The 22,500-nt window shown below is 40.0% G+C and overlaps 30 non-coding genes across 30 annotated transcripts; all 30 read right to left on the bottom strand.

Annotated features, from left to right (window-relative positions):
* Positions 1–478: 478 nt before the first annotated feature.
* TRNAI-GAU (transfer RNA isoleucine (anticodon GAU)) lies at positions 479–551 on the bottom strand. Its single transcript has one exon. It is a non-coding gene; the product is annotated as a tRNA-Ile (tRNA).
* A 1,093-nt stretch (positions 552–1,644) lies between these two features.
* TRNAF-GAA (transfer RNA phenylalanine (anticodon GAA)) lies at positions 1,645–1,717 on the bottom strand. The gene has a single exon. It is a non-coding gene; the product is annotated as a tRNA-Phe (tRNA).
* A 509-nt stretch (positions 1,718–2,226) lies between these two features.
* On the bottom strand, positions 2,227–2,299 carry TRNAF-GAA (transfer RNA phenylalanine (anticodon GAA)). Its single transcript has one exon. It is a non-coding gene; the product is annotated as a tRNA-Phe (tRNA).
* Positions 2,300–2,809: 510 nt separating this feature from the next.
* On the bottom strand, positions 2,810–2,882 carry TRNAF-GAA (transfer RNA phenylalanine (anticodon GAA)). Its single transcript has one exon. It is a non-coding gene; the product is annotated as a tRNA-Phe (tRNA).
* A 510-nt stretch (positions 2,883–3,392) lies between these two features.
* TRNAF-GAA (transfer RNA phenylalanine (anticodon GAA)) lies at positions 3,393–3,465 on the bottom strand. Its single transcript has one exon. It is a non-coding gene; the product is annotated as a tRNA-Phe (tRNA).
* A 509-nt stretch (positions 3,466–3,974) lies between these two features.
* TRNAF-GAA (transfer RNA phenylalanine (anticodon GAA)) lies at positions 3,975–4,047 on the bottom strand. The gene has a single exon. It is a non-coding gene; the product is annotated as a tRNA-Phe (tRNA).
* Positions 4,048–4,557: 510 nt separating this feature from the next.
* TRNAF-GAA (transfer RNA phenylalanine (anticodon GAA)) lies at positions 4,558–4,630 on the bottom strand. The gene has a single exon. It is a non-coding gene; the product is annotated as a tRNA-Phe (tRNA).
* A 510-nt stretch (positions 4,631–5,140) lies between these two features.
* Positions 5,141–5,213, bottom strand: TRNAF-GAA (transfer RNA phenylalanine (anticodon GAA)). Its single transcript has one exon. It is a non-coding gene; the product is annotated as a tRNA-Phe (tRNA).
* Positions 5,214–5,722: 509 nt separating this feature from the next.
* Positions 5,723–5,795, bottom strand: TRNAI-GAU (transfer RNA isoleucine (anticodon GAU)). Its single transcript has one exon. It is a non-coding gene; the product is annotated as a tRNA-Ile (tRNA).
* Positions 5,796–6,305: 510 nt separating this feature from the next.
* Positions 6,306–6,378, bottom strand: TRNAF-GAA (transfer RNA phenylalanine (anticodon GAA)). The gene has a single exon. It is a non-coding gene; the product is annotated as a tRNA-Phe (tRNA).
* A 510-nt stretch (positions 6,379–6,888) lies between these two features.
* Positions 6,889–6,961, bottom strand: TRNAF-GAA (transfer RNA phenylalanine (anticodon GAA)). Its single transcript has one exon. It is a non-coding gene; the product is annotated as a tRNA-Phe (tRNA).
* A 509-nt stretch (positions 6,962–7,470) lies between these two features.
* TRNAF-GAA (transfer RNA phenylalanine (anticodon GAA)) lies at positions 7,471–7,543 on the bottom strand. Its single transcript has one exon. It is a non-coding gene; the product is annotated as a tRNA-Phe (tRNA).
* Positions 7,544–8,053: 510 nt separating this feature from the next.
* TRNAF-GAA (transfer RNA phenylalanine (anticodon GAA)) lies at positions 8,054–8,126 on the bottom strand. The gene has a single exon. It is a non-coding gene; the product is annotated as a tRNA-Phe (tRNA).
* Positions 8,127–9,219: 1,093 nt separating this feature from the next.
* On the bottom strand, positions 9,220–9,292 carry TRNAF-GAA (transfer RNA phenylalanine (anticodon GAA)). Its single transcript has one exon. It is a non-coding gene; the product is annotated as a tRNA-Phe (tRNA).
* A 509-nt stretch (positions 9,293–9,801) lies between these two features.
* On the bottom strand, positions 9,802–9,874 carry TRNAI-GAU (transfer RNA isoleucine (anticodon GAU)). The gene has a single exon. It is a non-coding gene; the product is annotated as a tRNA-Ile (tRNA).
* Positions 9,875–10,384: 510 nt separating this feature from the next.
* TRNAF-GAA (transfer RNA phenylalanine (anticodon GAA)) lies at positions 10,385–10,457 on the bottom strand. Its single transcript has one exon. It is a non-coding gene; the product is annotated as a tRNA-Phe (tRNA).
* A 510-nt stretch (positions 10,458–10,967) lies between these two features.
* Positions 10,968–11,040, bottom strand: TRNAF-GAA (transfer RNA phenylalanine (anticodon GAA)). Its single transcript has one exon. It is a non-coding gene; the product is annotated as a tRNA-Phe (tRNA).
* Positions 11,041–11,549: 509 nt separating this feature from the next.
* TRNAF-GAA (transfer RNA phenylalanine (anticodon GAA)) lies at positions 11,550–11,622 on the bottom strand. The gene has a single exon. It is a non-coding gene; the product is annotated as a tRNA-Phe (tRNA).
* Positions 11,623–12,132: 510 nt separating this feature from the next.
* Positions 12,133–12,205, bottom strand: TRNAF-GAA (transfer RNA phenylalanine (anticodon GAA)). The gene has a single exon. It is a non-coding gene; the product is annotated as a tRNA-Phe (tRNA).
* A 2,260-nt stretch (positions 12,206–14,465) lies between these two features.
* Positions 14,466–14,538, bottom strand: TRNAF-GAA (transfer RNA phenylalanine (anticodon GAA)). The gene has a single exon. It is a non-coding gene; the product is annotated as a tRNA-Phe (tRNA).
* Positions 14,539–15,048: 510 nt separating this feature from the next.
* On the bottom strand, positions 15,049–15,121 carry TRNAF-GAA (transfer RNA phenylalanine (anticodon GAA)). Its single transcript has one exon. It is a non-coding gene; the product is annotated as a tRNA-Phe (tRNA).
* A 510-nt stretch (positions 15,122–15,631) lies between these two features.
* On the bottom strand, positions 15,632–15,704 carry TRNAF-GAA (transfer RNA phenylalanine (anticodon GAA)). The gene has a single exon. It is a non-coding gene; the product is annotated as a tRNA-Phe (tRNA).
* Positions 15,705–16,213: 509 nt separating this feature from the next.
* On the bottom strand, positions 16,214–16,286 carry TRNAF-GAA (transfer RNA phenylalanine (anticodon GAA)). Its single transcript has one exon. It is a non-coding gene; the product is annotated as a tRNA-Phe (tRNA).
* Positions 16,287–16,795: 509 nt separating this feature from the next.
* On the bottom strand, positions 16,796–16,868 carry TRNAI-GAU (transfer RNA isoleucine (anticodon GAU)). Its single transcript has one exon. It is a non-coding gene; the product is annotated as a tRNA-Ile (tRNA).
* A 510-nt stretch (positions 16,869–17,378) lies between these two features.
* TRNAF-GAA (transfer RNA phenylalanine (anticodon GAA)) lies at positions 17,379–17,451 on the bottom strand. The gene has a single exon. It is a non-coding gene; the product is annotated as a tRNA-Phe (tRNA).
* A 510-nt stretch (positions 17,452–17,961) lies between these two features.
* TRNAF-GAA (transfer RNA phenylalanine (anticodon GAA)) lies at positions 17,962–18,034 on the bottom strand. The gene has a single exon. It is a non-coding gene; the product is annotated as a tRNA-Phe (tRNA).
* Positions 18,035–18,543: 509 nt separating this feature from the next.
* Positions 18,544–18,616, bottom strand: TRNAF-GAA (transfer RNA phenylalanine (anticodon GAA)). Its single transcript has one exon. It is a non-coding gene; the product is annotated as a tRNA-Phe (tRNA).
* A 510-nt stretch (positions 18,617–19,126) lies between these two features.
* On the bottom strand, positions 19,127–19,199 carry TRNAF-GAA (transfer RNA phenylalanine (anticodon GAA)). Its single transcript has one exon. It is a non-coding gene; the product is annotated as a tRNA-Phe (tRNA).
* Positions 19,200–21,459: 2,260 nt separating this feature from the next.
* On the bottom strand, positions 21,460–21,532 carry TRNAF-GAA (transfer RNA phenylalanine (anticodon GAA)). Its single transcript has one exon. It is a non-coding gene; the product is annotated as a tRNA-Phe (tRNA).
* Positions 21,533–22,042: 510 nt separating this feature from the next.
* On the bottom strand, positions 22,043–22,115 carry TRNAF-GAA (transfer RNA phenylalanine (anticodon GAA)). Its single transcript has one exon. It is a non-coding gene; the product is annotated as a tRNA-Phe (tRNA).
* Positions 22,116–22,500: the final 385 nt, after the last annotated feature.

The following is a 22,500-nucleotide window of genomic DNA, read 5'->3' as shown; positions in this document are numbered from 1 at the left end:
TGAACCATTCAACAAACAAGATGCATGACCTGGATATTTACCCTTATATGTTAGAGAAATGTTTTAAGGAGTCCTGTATCATTCAGCAGTTAACTTGTGCAATGGGTAAATAGCGTTTTTGGGATCCGGGTTAGATAGCGTTTTTTTAACTCTGAATGGACTAGCACTATATTACCCAGAGGTATTTGGCCTGAGTAGGTAAGCAATGTCATCTGACTACTGACATCTGTGTTCAAGGGGAAGTTGAAGGTAAGGCAGACAAGAGGTTACTTTACAAAAAAGCATGAAATGGGAAACATTCATAGTCTAACCTGAAGGCAAGAAATGTGGAAGCAAGTTTAGAATGAGGACAGAAAGCAAAGTCTATGTTAAATTACTTGTGTTGTATATCAGTTGGAAAAAATTTGATGAATAGAGAAAAAAGTACTGCAGCAGATTCCAAGACCTCTTTTGTCAGAAGCAAGCAACCTCTCAACTGTGCCGAAACCCGGGATTGAACCAGGGACCTTTAGATCATCAGTCTAACGCTCTCCCAACTGAGCTATTTCAGCCTGCTGCTAGCTGTGGTCTTCATACTTTGATTTGAACCATTCAACAAACTAGATGCATGACCTGGATATTTACACTTATATGTTAGAGATATGTTTTAAGGAGTCCTGTATCATTCAGCAGTTAACTTGTGCAATGGGTAAATAGCGTTTTTGGGATCCGGGTTAGGTAACGTTTTTTTAACTCTGAATGGACTAGCACTATATTACCCAGACGTATGTGGCCTGAGAAGGTAAGCAATGTCATCTGACTACTGACATCTGTGTTCAAGGGGAAGTTGAAGGTAATGCAGACAAGAGTTTACATTACAAAAAAGCATGAAATGGGAAACATTCATAGTCTAACCTGAAGGCAAGAAATGTGGAAGCAAGTTTAGAAGGAGGACACAAAGCAAAGTCTATGTTAAATTGCTTGTGTTGTATATCAGTTAGAAACAATTTGATGAATAGTGAAAAAAGTACTACAGCTGATTCCAAGACCTATTTTGTTAGAAGCAAAGAACCTCTCAACTGTGCCGAAACCCGGGATTGAACCAGGAACTTTTAGATCTTCAGTCTAACGCTCTCCCAAATGAGCTATTTCGGCCTGCTGCTAACTGTGGTCTTCATACTTTGATTTGAACCATTCAACAAACTAGATGCATGACCTGGATGTTTACCCTTATATGTTAGAGATATGTTTTAAGGAGTCCTGTATCATTCAGCAGTTAACTTATGCAATGGGTAAATAGCGTTTTTGGGATCCGGGTTAGGTAGCGTTTTTTTAACTCTGAATGGACTAGCACTATATTACCCAGACGTATGTGGCCTGAGTAGGTAAGCAACGTCATCTGACCACTGACATCTGTGTTCAAGGGGAAGTTGAAGGTAATGCAGACAAGAGTTTACATTACAAAAAAGCCTGAAATGGGAAACATTCATAGTCTAACCTGAAGGCAAGAAATGTGGGAGCAAGTTTAGAAGGAGGACACAAATCAAAGTCTATGTTAAATTGCTTGTGTTGTATATCAGTTGGAAAGAATTTGATGAATAGAGAAAAAAGTACTACAGCTGATTCCAAGACCTATTTTGTCAGAAGAAAGGAACCTCTCAACTGTGCCGAAACCCGGGATTAAACCAGGGACCTTTAGATCTTCAGTCTAACGCTCTCCCAACTGAGCTATTTCGGCCTGCTGCTATCTGTGGTCTTCATACTTTGATTTGAACCATTCAACAAACTAGATGCATGACCTGGATATTTACCCTTATATGTTAGAGATATGTTTTAAGGAGTCCTGTATCATTCAGCAGTTAACTTGTGCAATGGGTAAATAGAGTTTTGGGATCCCGGTTAGGTAGCGTTTTTTTAACTCTGAATGGACTAGCACTATATTACCCAGACGTATGTGGCCTGAGTAGGTAAGCAACGTCATCTGACTACTGACATCTGTGTTCAAGGGGAAGTTGAAGGTAAGGCAGACAAGAGTTTACATTACAAAAAAGCATGAAATGGGAAACATTCATAGTCTAACCTGAAGGCAAGAAATGTGGAAGCAAGTTTAGAAGGAGGACACAAAGCAAAGTCTATGTTAAATTGCTTGTGTTGTATATCAGTTGGAAAAAATTTGATGAATAGAGAAAAAAGTACTGCAGCAGATTCCAAGACCTCTTTCGTCAGAAGCAAGCAACCTCTCAACTGTGCCGAAACCCGGGATTGAACCAGGGACCTTTAGATCTTCAGTCTAACGCTCTCCCAACTGAGCTATTTCAGCCTGCTGCTAGCTGTGGTCTTCATACTTTGATTTGAACCATTCAACAAACTAGATGCATGACCTGGATATTTACACTTATATGTTAGAGATATGTTTTAAGGAGTCCTGTATCATTCAGCAGTTAACTTGTGCAATGGGTAAATAGCGTTTTTGGGATCCGGGTTAGGTAATGTTTTTTTAACTCTGAATGGACTAGCACTATATTACCCAGACGTATGTGGCCTGAGAAGGTAAGCAATGTCATCTGACTACTGACATCTGTGTTCAAGGGGAAGTTGAAGGTAATGCAGACAAGAGTTTACATTACAAAAAAGCATGAAATGGGAAACATTCATAGTCTAACCTGAAGGCAAGAAATGTGGAAGCAAGTTTAGAAGGAGGACACAAAGCAAAGTCTATGTTAAATTGCTTGTGTTGTATATCAGTTAGAAACAATTTGATGAATAGTGAAAAAAGTACTACAGCTGATTCTAAGACCTATTTTGTTAGAAGCAAAGAACTTCTCAACTGTGCCGAAACCCGGGATTGAACCAGGGACCTTTAGATCTTCAGTCTAACGCTCTCCCAACTGAGCTATTTCGGCCTGCTGCTAGCTGTGGTCTTCATACTTTGATTTGAACCATTCAACAAACTAGATGCATGACCTGGATGTTTACCCTTATATGTTAGAGATATGTTTTAAGGAGTCCTGTATCATTCAGCAGTTAACTTATGCAATGGGTAAATAGCGTTTTTGGGATCCGGGTTAGGTAGCGTTTTTTTAACTCTGAATGGACTAGCACTATATTACCCAGACGTATGTGGCCTGAGTAGGTAAGCAACGTCATCTGACCACTGACATCTGTGTTCAAGGGGAAGTTGAAGGTAATGCAGACAAGAGTTTACATTACAAAAAAGCCTGAAATGGGAAACATTCATAGTCTAACCTGAAGGCAAGAAATGTGGAAGCAAGTTTAGAAGGAGGACACAAATCAAAGTCTATGTTAAATTGCTTGTGTTGTATATCAGTTGGAAAGAATTTGATGAATAGAGAAAAAAGTACTACAGCTGATTCCAAGACCTATTTTGTCAGAAGAAAGGAACCTCTCAACTGTGCCGAAACCCGGGATTGAACCAGGGACCTTTAGATCTTCAGTCTAACGCTCTCCCAACTGAGCTATTTCGGCCTGCTGCTATCTGTGGTCTTCATACTTTGATTTGAACCATTCAACAAACTAGATGCATGACCTGGATATTTACCCTTATATGTTAGAGATATGTTTTAAGGAGTCCTGTATCATTCAGCAGTTAACTTGTGCAATGGGTAAATAGAGTTTTGGGATCCCGGTTAGGTAGCGTTTTTTTAACTCTGAATGGACTAGCACTATATTACCCAGACGTATGTGGCCTGAGTAGGTAAGCAACGTCATCTGACTACTGACATCTGTGTTCAAGGGGAAGTTGAAGGTAAGGCAGACAAGAGTTTACATTACAAAAAAGCATGAAATGGGAAACATTCATAGTCTAACCTGAAGGCAAGAAATGTGGAAGCAAGTTTAGAAGGAGGACACAAAGCAAAGTCTATGTTAAATTGCTTGTGTTGTATATCAGTTGGAAAAAATTTGATGAATAGAGAAAAAAGTACTGCAGCAGATTCCAAGACCTCTTTTGTCAGAAGCAAGCAACCTCTCAACTGTGCCGAAACCCGGGATTGAACCAGGGACCTTTAGATCTTCAGTCTAACGCTCTCCCAACTGAGCTATTTCAGCCTGCTGCTAGCTGTGCTCTTCATACTTTGATTTGAACCATTCAACAAACTAGATGCATGACCTGGATATTTACACTTATATGTTAGAGATATGTTTTAAGGAGTCCTGTATCATTCAGCAGTTAACTTGTGCAATGGGTAAATAGCGTTTTTGGGATCCGGGTTAGGTAATGTTTTTTTAACTCTGAATGGACTAGCACTATATTACCCAGACGTATGTGGCCTGAGAAGGTAAGCAATGTCATCTGACTACTGACATCTGTGTTCAAGGGGAAGTTGAAGGTAATGCAGACAAGAGTTTACATTACAAAAAAGCATGAAATGGGAAACATTCATAGTCTAACCTGAAGGCAAGAAATATGGAAGCAAGTTTAGAAGGAGGACACAAAGCAAAGTCTATGTTAAATTGCTTGTGTTGTATATCAGTTAGAAACAATTTGATGAATAGTGAAAAAAGTACTACAGCTGATTCTAAGACCTATTTTGTTAGAAGCAAAGAACCTCTCAACTGTGCCGAAACCCGGGATTGAACCAGGGACCTTTAGATCTTCAGTCTAACGCTCTCCCAACTGAGCTATTTCGGCCTGTTGCTAGCTGTGGTCTTCATACTTTGATTTGAACCATTCAACAAACTAGATGCATGACCTGGATGTTTACCCTTATATGTTAGAGATATGTTTTAAGGAGTCCTGTATCATTCAGCAGTTAACTTATGCAATGGGTAAATAGCGTTTTTGGGATCCGGGTTAGGTAGCGTTTTTTTAACTCTGAATGGACTAGCACTATATTACCCAGACGTATGTGGCCTGAGTAGGTAAGCAACGTCATCTGACCACTGACATCTGTGTTCAAGGGGAAGTTGAAGGTAATGCAGACAAGAGTTTACATTACAAAAAAGCCTGAAATGGGAAACATTCATAGTCTAACCTGAAGGCAAGAAATGTGGAAGCAAGTTTAGAAGGAGGACACAAATCAAAGTCTATGTTAAATTGCTTGTGTTGTATATCAGTTGGAAAGAATTTGATGAATAGAGAAAAAAGTACTACAGCTGATTCCAAGACCTATTTTGTCAGAAGAAAGGAACCTCTCAACTGTGCCGAAACCCGGGATTGAACCAGGGACCTTTAGATCTTCAGTCTAACGCTCTCCCAACTGAGCTATTTCGGCCTGCTGCTGGCTGAGGTCTTCATACTTTGATTTGAACCATTCAACAAACTAGATGCATAACCTGGATATTTACCCTTATATGTTAGAGATATGTTTTAAGGAGTCCTGTATCATTCAGCAGTTAACTTGTGCAATGGGTAAATAGCGTTTTTGGGATCCGGGTTAGGTAGCTTTTTTTAACTCTGAATGGACTAGCACTATATTACCCAGACGTATGTGGCCTGAGTAGGTAAGCAACGTCATCTGACCACTGACATCTGTGTTCAAGGGGAAGTTGAAGGTAATGCAGACAAGAGTTTACATTACAAAAAAGCCTGAAATGGGAAACATTCATAGTCTAACCTGAAGGCAAGAAATGTGGAAGCAAGTTTAGAAGGAGGACACAAATCAAAGTCTATGTTAAATTGCTTGTGTTGTATATCAGTTGGAAAGAATTTGATGAATAGAGAAAAAAGTACTGCAGCAGATTCCAAGACCTCTTTTGTCAGAAGCAAGCAACCTCTCAACTGAGCCGAAACCCGGGATTGAACCAGGGACCTTTAGATCATCAGTCTAACGCTCTCCCAACTGAGCTATTTCAGCCTGCTGCTAGCTGTGGTCTTCATACTTTGATTTGAACCATTCAACAAACTAGATGCATGACCTGGATATTTACACTTATATGTTAGAGATATGTTTTAAGGAGTCCTGTATCATTCAGCAGTTAACTTGTGCAATGGGTAAATAGCGTTTTTGGGATCCGGGTTAGGTAACGTTTTTTTAACTCTGAATGGACTAGCACTATATTACCCAGACGTATGTGGCCTGAGAAGGTAAGCAATGTCATCTGACTACTGACATCTGTGTTCAAGGGGAAGTTGAAGGTAATGCAGACAAGAGTTTACATTACAAAAAAGCATGAAATGGGAAACATTCATAGTCTAACCTGAAGGCAAGAAATGTGGAAGCAAGTTTAGAAGGAGGACACAAAGCAAAGTCTATGTTAAATTGCTTGTGTTGTATATCAGTTAGAAACAATTTGATGAATAGTGAAAAAAGTACTACAGCTGATTCCAAGACCTATTTTGTTAGAAGCAAAGAACCTCTCAACTGTGCCGAAACCCGGGATTGAACCAGGGACCTTTAGATCTTCAGTCTAACGCTCTCCCAACTGAGCTATTTCGGCCTGCTGCTAGCTGTGGTCTTCATACTTTGATTTGAACCATTCAACAAACTAGATGCATGGCCTGGATGTTTACCCTTATATGTTAGAGATATGTTTTAAGGAGTCCTGTATCATTCAGCAGTTAACTTATGCAATGGGTAAATAGCGTTTTTGGGATCCGGGTTAGGTAGCGTTTTTTTAACTCTGAATGGACTAGCACTATATTACCCAGACATATGTGGCCTGAGTAGGTAAGCAACGTCATCTGACCACTGACATCTGTGTTCAAGGGGAAGTTGAAGGTAATGCAGACAAGAGTTTACATTACAAAAAAGCCTGAAATGGGAAACATTCATAGTCTAACCTGAAGGCAAGAAATGTGGAAGCAAGTTTAGAAGGAGGACACAAATCAAAGTCTATGTTAAATTGCTTGTGTTGTATATCAGTTGGAAAGAATTTGATGAATAGAGAAAAAAGTACTACAGCTGATTCCAAGACCTATTTTTTCAGAAGAAAGGAACCTCTCAACTGTGCCGAAACCCGGGATTGAACCAGGGACCTTTAGATCTTCAGTCTAACGCTCTCCCAACTGAGCTATTTCGGCCTGCTGCTATCTGTGGTCTTCATACTTTGATTTGAACCATTCAACAAACTAGATGCATGACCTGGATATTTACCCTTATATGTTAGAGATATGTTTTAAGGAGTCCTGTATCATTCAGCAGTTAACTTGTGCAATGGGTAAATAGAGTTTTGGGATCCGGGTTAGGTAGCGTTTTTTTAACTCTGAATGGACTAGCACTATATTACCCAGACGTATGTGGCCTGAGTAGGTAAGCAACGTCATCTGACTACTGACATCTGTGTTCAAGGGGAAGTTGAAGGTAAGGCAGACAAGAGTTTACATTACAAAAAAGCATGAAATGGGAAACATTCATAGTCTAACCTGAAGGCAAGAAATGTGGAAGCAAGTTTAGAAGGAGGACACAAAGCAAAGTCTATGTTAAATTGCTTGTGTTGTATATCAGTTGGAAAAAATTTGATGAATAGAGAAAAAAGTACTGCAGCAGATTCCAAGACCTCTTTTGTCAGAAGCAAGCAACCTCTCAACTGTGCCGAAACCCGGGATTGAACCAGGGACCTTTAGATCTTCAGTCTAACGCTCTCCCAACTGAGCTATTTCGGCCTGCTGCTAGCTGTGGTCTTCATACTTTGATTTGAACCATTCAACAAACTAGATGCATGACCTGGATGTTTACCCTTATATGTTAGAGATATGTTTTAAGGAGTCCTGTATCATTCAGCAGTTAACTTATGCAATGGGTAAATAGCGTTTTTGGGATCCGGGTTAGGTAGCGTTTTTTTAACTCTGAATGGACTAGCACTATATTATCCAGACGTATGTGGCCTGAGTAGGTAAGCAACGCCATCTGACCACTGACATCTGTGTTCAAGGGGAAGTTGAAGGTAATGCAGACAAGAGTTTACATTACAAAAAAGCCTGAAATGGGAAACATTCATAGTCTAACCTGAAGGCAAGAAATGTGGAAGCAAGTTTAGAAGGAGGACACAAATCAAAGTCTATGTTAAATTGCTTGTGTTGTATATCAGTTGGAAAGAATTTGATGAATAGAGAAAAAAGTACTACAGCTGATTCCAAGACCTATTTTGTCAGAAGAAAGGAACCTCTCAACTGTGCCGAAACCCGGGATTGAACCAGGGACCTTTAGATATTCAGTCTAACGCTCTCCCAACTGAGCTATTTCGGCCTGCTGCTATCTGTGGTCTTCATACTTTGATTTGAACCATTCAACAAACTAGATGCATGACCTGGATATTTACCCTTATATGTTAGAGATATGTTTTAAGGAGTCCTGTATCATTCAGCAGTTAACTTGTGCAATGGGTAAATAGCGTTTTTGGGATCCGGGTTAGGTAGCGTTTTTTTAACTCTGAATGGACTAGCACTATATTACCCAGACGTATGTGGCCTGAGTAGGTAAGCAACATCATCTGACCACTGACATCTGTGTTCAAGGGGAAGTTGAAGGTAATGCAGACAAGAGTTTACATTACAAAAAAGCACGAAATGGGAAACATTCATAGTCTAACCTGAAGGCAAGAAATGTGGAAGCAAGTTTAGAAGGAGGACACAAAGCAAAGTCTATGTTAAATTGCTTGTGTTATATGTCAGTTGGAAAAAATTTGATGAATAGAGAAAAAAGTACTGCAGCAGATTCCAAGACCTCTTTTGTCAGAAGCAAGCAACCTCTCAACTGTGCCGAAACCCGGGATTGAATGAGGGACCTTCTGATCTTCAGTCTAACGCTCTCCCAACTGAGCTATTTCGGCCTGCTGCTGGCTGAGGTCTTCATACTTTGATTTGAACCATTCAACAAACTAGATGCATGACCTGGATATTTACCCTTATATGTTAGAGATATGTTTTAAGGAGTCCTGTATCATTCAGCAGTTAACTTATGCAATGGGTAAATAGCGTTTTTGGGATCCGGGTTAGGTAGCGTTTTTTTAACTCTGAATGGACTAGCACTATATTACCCAGACGTATGTGGCCTGAGTAGGTAAGCAACGTCATCTGACCACTGACATCTGTGTTCAAGGGGAAGTTGAAGGTAATGCAGACAAGAGTTTACATTACAAAAAAGCCTGAAATGGGAAACATTCATAGTCTAACCTGAAGGCAAGAAATGTGGAAGCAAGTTTAGAAGGAGGACACAAATCAAAGTCTATGTTAAATTGCTTGTGTTGTATATCAGTTGGAAAGAATTTGATGAATAGAGAAAAAAGTACTACAGCTGATTCCAAGACCTATTTTGTCAGAAGAAAGGAACCTCTCAACTGTGCCGAAACCCGGGATTGAACCAGGGACCTTTAGATCTTCAGTCTAACGCTCTCCCAACTGAGCTATTTCGGCCTGCTGCTGGCTGAGGTCTTCATACTTTGATTTGAACCATTCAACAAACTAGATGCATAACCTGGATATTTACCCTTATATGTTAGAGATATGTTTTAAGGAGTCCTGTATCATTCAGCAGTTAACTTGTGCAATGGGTAAATAGCGTTTTTGGGATCCGGGTTAGGTAGCTTTTTTTAACTCTGAATGGACTAGCACTATATTACCCAGACGTATGTGGCCTGAGTAGGTAAGCAACGTCATCTGACCACTGACATCTGTGTTCAAGGGGAAGTTGAAGGTAATGCAGACAAGAGTTTACATTACAAAAAAGCCTGAAATGGGAAACATTCATAGTCTAACCTGAAGGCAAGAAATGTGGAAGCAAGTTTAGAAGGAGGACACAAATCAAAGTCTATGTTAAATTGCTTGTGTTGTATATCAGTTGGAAAGAATTTGATGAATAGAGAAAAAAGTACTGCAGCAGATTCCAAGACCTCTTTTGTCAGAAGCAAGCAACCTCTCAACTGAGCCGAAACCCGGGATTGAACCAGGGACCTTTAGATCATCAGTCTAACGCTCTCCCAACTGAGCTATTTCAGCCTGCTGCTAGCTGTGGTCTTCATACTTTGATTTGAACCATTCAACAAACTAGATGCATGACCTGGATATTTACACTTATATGTTAGAGATATGTTTTAAGGAGTCCTGTATCATTCAGCAGTTAACTTGTGCAATGGGTAAATAGCGTTTTTGGGATCCGGGTTAGGTAACGTTTTTTTAACTCTGAATGGACTAGCACTATATTACCCAGACGTATGTGGCCTGAGAAGGTAAGCAATGTCATCTGACTACTGACATCTGTGTTCAAGGGGAAGTTGAAGGTAATGCAGACAAGAGTTTACATTACAAAAAAGCATGAAATGGGAAACATTCATAGTCTAACCTGAAGGCAAGAAATGTGGAAGCAAGTTTAGAAGGAGGACACAAAGCAAAGTCTATGTTAAATTGCTTGTGTTGTATATCAGTTAGAAACAATTTGATGAATAGTGAAAAAAGTACTACAGCTGATTCCAAGACCTATTTTGTTAGAAGCAAAGAACCTCTCAACTGTGCCGAAACCCGGGATTGAACCAGGGACCTTTAGATCTTCAGTCTAACGCTCTCCCAACTGAGCTATTTCGGCCTGCTGCTAGCTGTGGTCTTCATACTTTGATTTGAACCATTCAACAAACTAGATGCATGGCCTGGATGTTTACCCTTATATGTTAGAGATATGTTTTAAGGAGTCCTGTATCATTCAGCAGTTAACTTATGCAATGGGTAAATAGCGTTTTTGGGATCCGGGTTAGGTAGCGTTTTTTTAACTCTGAATGGACTAGCACTATATTACCCAGACATATGTGGCCTGAGTAGGTAAGCAACGTCATCTGACCACTGACATCTGTGTTCAAGGGGAAGTTGAAGGTAATGCAGACAAGAGTTTACATTACAAAAAAGCCTGAAATGGGAAACATTCATAGTCTAACCTGAAGGCAAGAAATGTGGAAGCAAGTTTAGAAGGAGGACACAAATCAAAGTCTATGTTAAATTGCTTGTGTTGTATATCAGTTGGAAAGAATTTGATGAATAGAGAAAAAAGTACTACAGCTGATTCCAAGACCTATTTTTTCAGAAGAAAGGAACCTCTCAACTGTGCCGAAACCCGGGATTGAACCAGGGACCTTTAGATCTTCAGTCTAACGCTCTCCCAACTGAGCTATTTCGGCCTGCTGCTATCTGTGGTCTTCATACTTTGATTTGAACCATTCAACAAACTAGATGCATGACCTGGATATTTACCCTTATATGTTAGAGATATGTTTTAAGGAGTCCTGTATCATTCAGCAGTTAACTTGTGCAATGGGTAAATAGAGTTTTGGGATCCGGGTTAGGTAGCGTTTTTTTAACTCTGAATGGACTAGCACTATATTACCCAGACGTATGTGGCCTGAGTAGGTAAGCAACGTCATCTGACTACTGACATCTGTGTTCAAGGGGAAGTTGAAGGTAAGGCAGACAAGAGTTTACATTACAAAAAAGCATGAAATGGGAAACATTCATAGTCTAACCTGAAGGCAAGAAATGTGGAAGCAAGTTTAGAAGGAGGACACAAAGCAAAGTCTATGTTAAATTGCTTGTGTTGTATATCAGTTGGAAAAAATTTGATGAATAGAGAAAAAAGTACTGCAGCAGATTCCAAGACCTCTTTTGTCAGAAGCAAGCAACCTCTCAACTGTGCCGAAACCCGGGATTGAACCAGGGACCTTTAGATCTTCAGTCTAACGCTCTCCCAACTGAGCTATTTCGGCCTGCTGCTAGCTGTGGTCTTCATACTTTGATTTGAACCATTCAACAAACTAGATGCATGACCTGGATGTTTACCCTTATATGTTAGAGATATGTTTTAAGGAGTCCTGTATCATTCAGCAGTTAACTTATGCAATGGGTAAATAGCGTTTTTGGGATCCGGGTTAGGTAGCGTTTTTTTAACTCTGAATGGACTAGCACTATATTATCCAGACGTATGTGGCCTGAGTAGGTAAGCAACGCCATCTGACCACTGACATCTGTGTTCAAGGGGAAGTTGAAGGTAATGCAGACAAGAGTTTACATTACAAAAAAGCCTGAAATGGGAAACATTCATAGTCTAACCTGAAGGCAAGAAATGTGGAAGCAAGTTTAGAAGGAGGACACAAATCAAAGTCTATGTTAAATTGCTTGTGTTGTATATCAGTTGGAAAGAATTTGATGAATAGAGAAAAAAGTACTACAGCTGATTCCAAGACCTATTTTGTCAGAAGAAAGGAACCTCTCAACTGTGCCGAAACCCGGGATTGAACCAGGGACCTTTAGATATTCAGTCTAACGCTCTCCCAACTGAGCTATTTCGGCCTGCTGCTATCTGTGGTCTTCATACTTTGATTTGAACCATTCAACAAACTAGATGCATGACCTGGATATTTACCCTTATATGTTAGAGATATGTTTTAAGGAGTCCTGTATCATTCAGCAGTTAACTTGTGCAATGGGTAAATAGCGTTTTTGGGATCCGGGTTAGGTAGCGTTTTTTTAACTCTGAATGGACTAGCACTATATTACCCAGACGTATGTGGCCTGAGTAGGTAAGCAACATCATCTGACCACTGACATCTGTGTTCAAGGGGAAGTTGAAGGTAATGCAGACAAGAGTTTACATTACAAAAAAGCACGAAATGGGAAACATTCATAGTCTAACCTGAAGGCAAGAAATGTGGAAGCAAGTTTAGAAGGAGGACACAAAGCAAAGTCTATGTTAAATTGCTTGTGTTATATGTCAGTTGGAAAAAATTTGATGAATAGAGAAAAAAGTACTGCAGCAGATTCCAAGACCTCTTTTGTCAGAAGCAAGCAACCTCTCAACTGTGCCGAAACCCGGGATTGAATGAGGGACCTTCTGATCTTCAGTCTAACGCTCTCCCAACTGAGCTATTTCGGCCTGCTGCTGGCTGAGGTCTTCATACTTTGATTTGAACCATTCAACAAACTAGATGCATGACCTGGATATTTACCCTTATATGTTAGAGATATGTTTTAAGGAGTCCTGTATCATTCAGCAGTTAACTTGTGCAATGGGTAAATAGCGTTTTTGGGATCCGGGTTAGGTAGCGTTTTTTTAACTCTGAATGGACTAGCACTATATTACCCAGACGTATGTGGCCTGAGAAGGTAAGCAATGTCATCTGACTACTGACATCTGTGTTCAAGGGGAAGTTGAAGGTAATGCAGACAAGAGTTTACATTACAAAAAAGCATGAAATGGGAAACATTCATAGTCTAACCTGAAGGCAAGAAATGTGGAAGCAAGTTTAGAAGGAGGACACAAAGCAAAGTCTATGTTAAATTGCTTGTGTTATATATCAGTTGGAAAAAATTTGATGAATAGAGAAAAAAGTACTGCAGCAGATTCCAAGACCTCTTTTGTCAGAAGCAAGCAACCTCTCAACTGTGCCGAAACCCGGGATTGAACGAGGGACCTTCTGATCTTCAGTCTAACGCTCTCCCAACTGAGCTATTTCGGCCTGCTGCTGGCTGAGGTCTTCATACTTTGATTTGAACCATTCAACAAACTAGATGCATGACCTGGATATTTACCCTTATATGTTAGAGATATGTTTTAAGGAGTCCTGTATCATTCAGCAGTTAACTTGTGCAATGGGTAAATAGCGTTTTTGGGATCCGGGTTAGGTAGCGTTTTTTTAACTCTGAATGGACTAGCACTATATTACCCAGACGTATGTGGCCTGAGTAGGTAAGCAACGTCATCTGACCACTGACATCTGTGTTCAAGGGGAAGTTGAAGGTAATGCAGACAAGAGTTTACATTACAAAAAAAGCCTGAAATGGGAAACATTCATAGTCTAACCTGAAGGCAAGAAATGTGGAAGCAAGTTTAGAAGGAGGACACAAATCAAAGTCTATGTTAAATTGCTTGTGTTGTATATCAGTTGGAAAGAATTTGATGAATAGAGAAAAAAGTACTACAGCTGATTCCAAGACCTATTTTGTTAGAAGAAAGTAACTTCTCAACTGTGCCGAAACCCAGGATTGAACCAGGGACCTTCAGATCTTCAGTCTAACGCTCTCCCAACTGAGTTATTTCGGCCTGCTCTTAGCTGTGGTCTTCATACTTTGATTTGAACCATTCAACAAACAAGATGCATGACCTGGATATTTACCCTTATATGTTAGAGATATGTTTTAAGGAGTCCTGTATCATTCAGCAGTTAACTTGTGCAATGGGTAAATAGCGTTTTTGGGATCCGGGTTAGATAGCGTTTTTTTAACTCTGAATGGACTAGCACTATATTACCCAGACGTATTTGACCTGAGTAGGTAAGCAATGTCATCTGACTACTGACATCTGTGTTCAAGGGGAAGTTGAAGGTAAGGCAGACAAGAGGTTACTTTACAAAAAAGCATGAAATGGGAAACATTCATAGTCTAACCTGAAGGCAAGAAATGTGGAAGCAAGTTTAGAAGGAGGACACAAAGCAAAGTCTATGTTAAATTGCTTGTGTTGTATATCAGTTGGAAAAAATTTGATGAATAGAGAAAAAAGTACTGCAGCAGATTCCAAGACCTCTTTTGTCAGAAGCAAGCAACCTCTCAACTGTGCCGAAACCCGGGATTGAACCAGGGACCTTCAGATCTTCAGTCTAACGCTCTCCCAACTGAGCTATTTCGGCCTGCTGCTAGCTGAGGTCTTCATACTTTGATTTGAACCATTCAACAAACTAGATGCATGACCTGGATATTTACCCTTATATGTTAGAGATATGTTTTAAGGAGTCCTGTATCATTCAGCAGTTAACTTGTGCAATGGGTAAATAGCGTTTTTGGGATCCGGGTTAGGTAGCGTTTTTTTAACTCTGAATGGACTAGCACTATATTACCCAGACGTATGTGGCCTGAGTAGGTAAGCAACGTCATCTGACCACTGACATCTGTGTTCAAGGGGAAGTTGAAGGTAATGCAGACAAGAGTTTACATTACAAAAAAGCCTGAAATGGGAAACATTCATAGTCTAACCTGAAGGCAAGAAATGTGGAAGCAAGTTTAGAAGGAGGACACAAATCAAAGTCTATGTTAAATTGCTTGTGTTGTATATCAGTTGGAAAGAATTTGATGAATAGAGAAAAAAGTACTACAGCTGATTCCAAGACCTATTTTGTTAGAAGAAAGGAACCTCTCAACTGTGCCGAAACCCGGGATTGAACCAGGGACCTTTAGATCTTCAGTCTAACGCTCTCCCAACTGAGCTATTTCGGCCTGCTGCTAGCTGTGGTCTTCATACTTTGATTTGAACCATTCAACAAACTAGATGCATGACCTGGATATTTACACTTATATGTTAGAGATATGTTTTAAGGAGTCCTGTATCATTCAGCAGTTAACTTGTGCAATGGGGAAATAGCGTTTTTGGGATCCGGGTTAGGTAACATTTTTTTAACTCTGAATGGACTAGCACTATATTACCCAGACGTATGTGGCCTGAGAAGGTAAGCAATGTCATCTGACTACTGACATCTGTGTTCAAGGGGAAGTTGAAGGTAATGCAGACAAGAGTTTACATTACAAAAAAGCATGAAATGGGAAACATTCATAGTCTAACCTGAAGGCAAGAAATGTGGAAGCAAGTTTAGAAGGAGGACACAAAGCAAAGTCTATGTTAAATTGCTTGTGTTGTATATCAGTTGGAAAGAATTTGATGAATAGTGAAAAAAGTACTACAGCTGATTCCAAGACCTATTTTGTTAGAAGCAAAGAACCTCTCAACTGTGCCGAAACCCGGGATTGAACCAGGGACCTTTAGATCTTCAGTCTAACGCTCTCCCAACTGAGCTATTTCGGCCTGCTGCTGGCTGTGGTCTTCATACTTTGATTTGAACCATTCAACAAACTAGATGCATGACCTGGATGTTTACCCTTATATGTTAGAGATATGTTTTAAGGAGTCCTGTATCATTCAGCAGTTAACTTGTGCAATGGGTAAATAGAGTTTTGGGATCCTGGTTAGGTAGCGTTTTTTTAACTCTGAATGGACTAGCACTATACTACCCAGACGTATGTGGCCTGAGTAGGTAAGCAACGTCATCTGACTACTGACATCTGTGTTCAAGGGGAAGTTGAAGGTAAGGCAGACAAGAGTTTACATTACAAAAAAGCATGAAATGGGAAACATTCATAGTCTAACCTGAAGGCAAGAAATGTGGAAGCAAGTTTAGAAGGAGGACACAAATCAAAGTCTATGTTAAATTGCTTGTGTTGTATATCAGTTGGAAAGAATTTGATGAATAGAGAAAAAAGTACTACAGCTGATTCCAAGACCTATTTTGTCAGAAGAAAGGAACCTCTCAACTGTGCCGAAACCCGGGATTGAACCAGGGACCTTTAGATCTTCAGTCTAACGCTCTCCCAACTGAGCTATTTCGGCCTGCTGCTGGCTGAGGTCTTCATACTTTGATTTGAACCATTCAACAAACTAGATGCATAACCTGGATATTTACCCTTATATGTTAGAGATATGTTTTAAGGAGTCCTGTATCATTCAGCAGTTAACTTGTGCAATGGGTAAATAGCGTTTTTGGGATCCGGGTTAGGTAGCTTTTTTTAACTCTGAATGGACTAGCACTATATTACCCAGACGTATGTGGCCTGAGTAGGTAAGCAACGTCATCTGACCACTGACATCTGTGTTCAAGGGGAAGTTGAAGGTAATGCAGACAAGAGTTTACATTACAAAAAAGCCTGAAATGGGAAACATTCATAGTCTAACCTGAAGGCAAGAAATGTGGAAGCAAGTTTAGAAGGAGGACACAAATCAAAGTCTATGTTAAATTGCTTGTGTTGTATATCAGTTGGAAAGAATTTGATGAATAGAGAAAAAAGTACTGCAGCAGATTCCAAGACCTCTTTTGTCAGAAGCAAGCAACCTCTCAACTGAGCCGAAACCCGGGATTGAACCAGGGACCTTTAGATCATCAGTCTAACGCTCTCCCAACTGAGCTATTTCAGCCTGCTGCTAGCTGTGGTCTTCATACTTTGATTTGAACCATTCAACAAACTAGATGCATGACCTGGATATTTACACTTATATGTTAGAGATATGTTTTAAGGAGTCCTGTATCATTCAGCAGTTAACTTGTGCAATGGGTAAATAGCGTTTTTGGGATCCGGGTTAGGTAACGTTTTTTTAACTCTGAATGGACTAGCACTATATTACCCAGACGTATGTGGCCTGAGAAGGTAAGCAATGTCATCTGACTACTGACATCTGTGTTCAAGGGGAAGTTGAAGGTAATGCAGACAAGAGTTTACATTACAAAAAAGCATGAAATGGGAAACATTCATAGTCTAACCTGAAGGCAAGAAATGTGGAAGCAAGTTTAGAAGGAGGACACAAAGCAAAGTCTATGTTAAATTGCTTGTGTTGTATATCAGTTAGAAACAATTTGATGAATAGTGAAAAAAGTACTACAGCTGATTCCAAGACCTATTTTGTTAGAAGCAAAGAACCTCTCAACTGTGCCGAAACCCGGGATTGAACCAGGGACCTTTAGATCTTCAGTCTAACGCTCTCCCAACTGAGCTATTTCGGCCTGCTGCTAGCTGTGGTCTTCATACTTTGATTTGAACCATTCAACAAACTAGATGCATGGCCTGGATGTTTACCCTTATATGTTAGAGATATGTTTTAAGGAGTCCTGTATCATTCAGCAGTTAACTTATGCAATGGGTAAATAGCGTTTTTGGGATCCGGGTTAGGTAGCGTTTTTTTAACTCTGAATGGACTAGCACTATATTACCCAGACATATGTGGCCTGAGTAGGTAAGCAACGTCATCTGACCACTGACATCTGTGTTCAAGGGGAAGTTGAAGGTAATGCAGACAAGAGTTTACATTACAAAAAAGCCTGAAATGGGAAACATTCATAGTCTAACCTGAAGGCAAGAAATGTGGAAGCAAGTTTAGAAGGAGGACACAAATCAAAGTCTATGTTAAATTGCTTGTGTTGTATATCAGTTGGAAAGAATTTGATGAATAGAGAAAAAAGTACTACAGCTGATTCCAAGACCTATTTTTTCAGAAGAAAGGAACCTCTCAACTGTGCCGAAACCCGGGATTGAACCAGGGACCTTTAGATCTTCAGTCTAACGCTCTCCCAACTGAGCTATTTCGGCCTGCTGCTATCTGTGGTCTTCATACTTTGATTTGAACCATTCAACAAACTAGATGCATGACCTGGATATTTACCCTTATATGTTAGAGATATGTTTTAAGGAGTCCTGTATCATTCAGCAGTTAACTTGTGCAATGGGTAAATAGAGTTTTGGGATCCGGGTTAGGTAGCGTTTTTTTAACTCTGAATGGACTAGCACTATATTACCCAGACGTATGTGGCCTGAGTAGGTAAGCAACGTCATCTGACTACTGACATCTGTGTTCAAGGGGAAGTTGAAGGTAAGGCAGACAAGAGTTTACATTACAAAAAAGCATGAAATGGGAAACATTCATAGTCTAACCTGAAGGCAAGAAATGTGGAAGCAAGTTTAGAAGGAGGACACAAAGCAAAGTCTATGTTAAATTGCTTGTGTTGTATATCAGTTGGAAAAAATTTGATGAATAGAGAAAAAAGTACTGCAGCAGATTCCAAGACCTCTTTTGTCAGAAGCAAGCAACCTCTCAACTGTGCCGAAACCCGGGATTGAACCAGGGACCTTTAGATCTTCAGTCTAACGCTCTCCCAACTGAGCTATTTCGGCCTGCTGCTAGCTGTGGTCTTCATACTTTGATTTGAACCATTCAACAAACTAGATGCATGACCTGGATGTTTACCCTTATATGTTAGAGATATGTTTTAAGGAGTCCTGTATCATTCAGCAGTTAACTTATGCAATGGGTAAATAGCGTTTTTGGGATCCGGGTTAGGTAGCGTTTTTTTAACTCTGAATGGACTAGCACTATATTATCCAGACGTATGTGGCCTGAGTAGGTAAGCAACGCCATCTGACCACTGACATCTGTGTTCAAGGGGAAGTTGAAGGTAATGCAGACAAGAGTTTACATTACAAAAAAGCCTGAAATGGGAAACATTCATAGTCTAACCTGAAGGCAAGAAATGTGGAAGCAAGTTTAGAAGGAGGACACAAATCAAAGTCTATGTTAAATTGCTTGTGTTGTATATCAGTTGGAAAGAATTTGATGAATAGAGAAAAAAGTACTACAGCTGATTCCAAGACCTATTTTGTCAGAAGAAAGGAACCTCTCAACTGTGCCGAAACCCGGGATTGAACCAGGGACCTTTAGATATTCAGTCTAACGCTCTCCCAACTGAGCTATTTCGGCCTGCTGCTATCTGTGGTCTTCATACTTTGATTTGAACCATTCAACAAACTAGATGCATGACCTGGATATTTACCCTTATATGTTAGAGATATGTTTTAAGGAGTCCTGTATCATTCAGCAGTTAACTTGTGCAATGGGTAAATAGCGTTTTTGGGATCCGGGTTAGGTAGCGTTTTTTTAACTCTGAATGGACTAGCACTATATTACCCAGACGTATGTGGCCTGAGTAGGTAAGCAACATCATCTGACCACTGACATCTGTGTTCAAGGGGAAGTTGAAGGTAATGCAGACAAGAGTTTACATTACAAAAAAGCACGAAATGGGAAACATTCATAGTCTAACCTGAAGGCAAGAAATGTGGAAGCAAGTTTAGAAGGAGGACACAAAGCAAAGTCTATGTTAAATTGCTTGTGTTATATGTCAGTTGGAAAAAATTTGATGAATAGAGAAAAAAGTACTGCAGCAGATTCCAAGACCTCTTTTGTCAGAAGCAAGCAACCTCTCAACTGTGCCGAAACCCGGGATTGAATGAGGGACCTTCTGATCTTCAGTCTAACGCTCTCCCAACTGAGCTATTTCGGCCTGCTGCTGGCTGAGGTCTTCATACTTTGATTTGAACCATTCAACAAACTAGATGCATGACCTGGATATTTACCCTTATATGTTAGAGATATGTTTTAAGGAGTCCTGTATCATTCAGCAGTTAACTTGTGCAATGGGTAAATAGCGTTTTTGGGATCCGGGTTAGGTAGCGTTTTTTTAACTCTGAATGGACTAGCACTATATTACCCAGACGTATGTGGCCTGAGAAGGTAAGCAATGTCATCTGACTACTGACATCTGTGTTCAAGGGGAAGTTGAAGGTAATGCAGACAAGAGTTTACATTACAAAAAAGCATGAAATGGGAAACATTCATAGTCTAACCTGAAGGCAAGAAATGTGGAAGCAAGTTTAGAAGGAGGACACAAAGCAAAGTCTATGTTAAATTGCTTGTGTTATATATCAGTTGGAAAAAATTTGATGAATAGAGAAAAAAGTACTGCAGCAGATTCCAAGACCTCTTTTGTCAGAAGCAAGCAACCTCTCAACTGTGCCGAAACCCGGGATTGAACGAGGGACCTTCTGATCTTCAGTCTAACGCTCTCCCAACTGAGCTATTTCGGCCTGCTGCTGGCTGAGGTCTTCATACTTTGATTTGAACCATTCAACAAACTAGATGCATGACCTGGATATTTACCCTTATATGTTAGAGATATGTTTTAAGGAGTCCTGTATCATTCAGCAGTTAACTTGTGCAATGGGTAAATAGCGTTTTTGGGATCCGGGTTAGGTAGCGTTTTTTTAACTCTGAATGGACTAGCACTATATTACCCAGACGTATGTGGCCTGAGTAGGTAAGCAACGTCATCTGACCACTGACATCTGTGTTCAAGGGGAAGTTGAAGGTAATGCAGACAAGAGTTTACATTACAAAAAAAGCCTGAAATGGGAAACATTCATAGTCTAACCTGAAGGCAAGAAATGTGGAAGCAAGTTTAGAAGGAGGACACAAATCAAAGTCTATGTTAAATTGCTTGTGTTGTATATCAGTTGGAAAGAATTTGATGAATAGAGAAAAAAGTACTACAGCTGATTCCAAGACCTATTTTGTTAGAAGAAAGTAACTTCTCAACTGTGCCGAAACCCAGGATTGAACCAGGGACCTTCAGATCTTCAGTCTAACGCTCTCCCAACTGAGTTATTTCGGCCTGCTCTTAGCTGTGGTCTTCATACTTTGATTTGAACCATTCAACAAACAAGATGCATGACCTGGATATTTACCCTTATATGTTAGAGATATGTTTTAAGGAGTCCTGTATCATTCAGCAGTTAACTTGTGCAATGGGTAAATAGCGTTTTTGGGATCCGGGTTAGATAGCGTTTTTTTAACTCTGAATGGACTAGCACTATATTACCCAGACGTATTTGACCTGAGTAGGTAAGCAATGTCATCTGACTACTGACATCTGTGTTCAAGGGGAAGTTGAAGGTAAGGCAGACAAGAGGTTACTTTACAAAAAAGCATGAAATGGGAAACATTCATAGTCTAACCTGAAGGCAAGAAATGTGGAAGCAAGTTTAGAAGGAGGACACAAAGCAAAGTCTATGTTAAATTGCTTGTGTTGTATATCAGTTGGAAAAAATTTGATGAATAGAGAAAAAAGTACTGCAGCAGATTCCAAGACCTCTTTTGTCAGAAGCAAGCAACCTCTCAACTGTGCCGAAACCCGGGATTGAACCAGGGACCTTCAGATCTTCAGTCTAACGCTCTCCCAACTGAGCTATTTCGGCCTGCTGCTAGCTGAGGTCTTCATACTTTGATTTGAACCATTCAACAAACTAGATGCATGACCTGGATATTTACCCTTATATGTTAGAGATATGTTTTAAGGAGTCCTGTATCATTCAGCAGTTAACTTGTGCAATGGGTAAATAGCGTTTTTGGGATCCGGGTTAGGTAGCGTTTTTTTAACTCTGAATGGACTAGCACTATATTACCCAGACGTATGTGGCCTGAGTAGGTAAGCAACGTCATCTGACCACTGACATCTGTGTTCAAGGGGAAGTTGAAGGTAATGCAGACAAGAGTTTACATTACAAAAAAGCCTGAAATGGGAAACATTCATAGTCTAACCTGAAGGCAAGAAATGTGGAAGCAAGTTTAGAAGGAGGACACAAATCAAAGTCTATGTTAAATTGCTTGTGTTGTATATCAGTTGGAAAGAATTTGATGAATAGAGAAAAAAGTACTACAGCTGATTCCAAGACCTATTTTGTTAGAAGAAAGGAACCTCTCAACTGTGCCGAAACCCGGGATTGAACCAGGGACCTTTAGATCTTCAGTCTAACGCTCTCCCAACTGAGCTATTTCGGCCTGCTGCTAGCTGTGGTCTTCATACTTTGATTTGAACCATTCAACAAACTAGATGCATGACCTGGATATTTACACTTATATGTTAGAGATATGTTTTAAGGAGTCCTGTATCATTCAGCAGTTAACTTGTGCAATGGGGAAATAGCGTTTTTGGGATCCGGGTTAGGTAACATTTTTTTAACTCTGAATGGACTAGCACTATATTACCCAGACGTATGTGGCCTGAGAAGGTAAGCAATGTCATCTGACTACTGACATCTGTGTTCAAGGGGAAGTTGAAGGTAATGCAGACAAGAGTTTACATTACAAAAAAGCATGAAATGGGAAACATTCATAGTCTAACCTGAAGGCAAGAAATGTGGAAGCAAGTTTAGAAGGAGGACAC

The sequence above is a fragment of the Lissotriton helveticus genome, chromosome 8 (assembly GCF_964261635.1).
Source record: "Lissotriton helveticus chromosome 8, aLisHel1.1, whole genome shotgun sequence".
NCBI lineage: Eukaryota > Metazoa > Chordata > Amphibia > Caudata > Salamandridae > Lissotriton > Lissotriton helveticus.
This window is presented reverse-complemented; position numbering and strand designations above follow the sequence as displayed.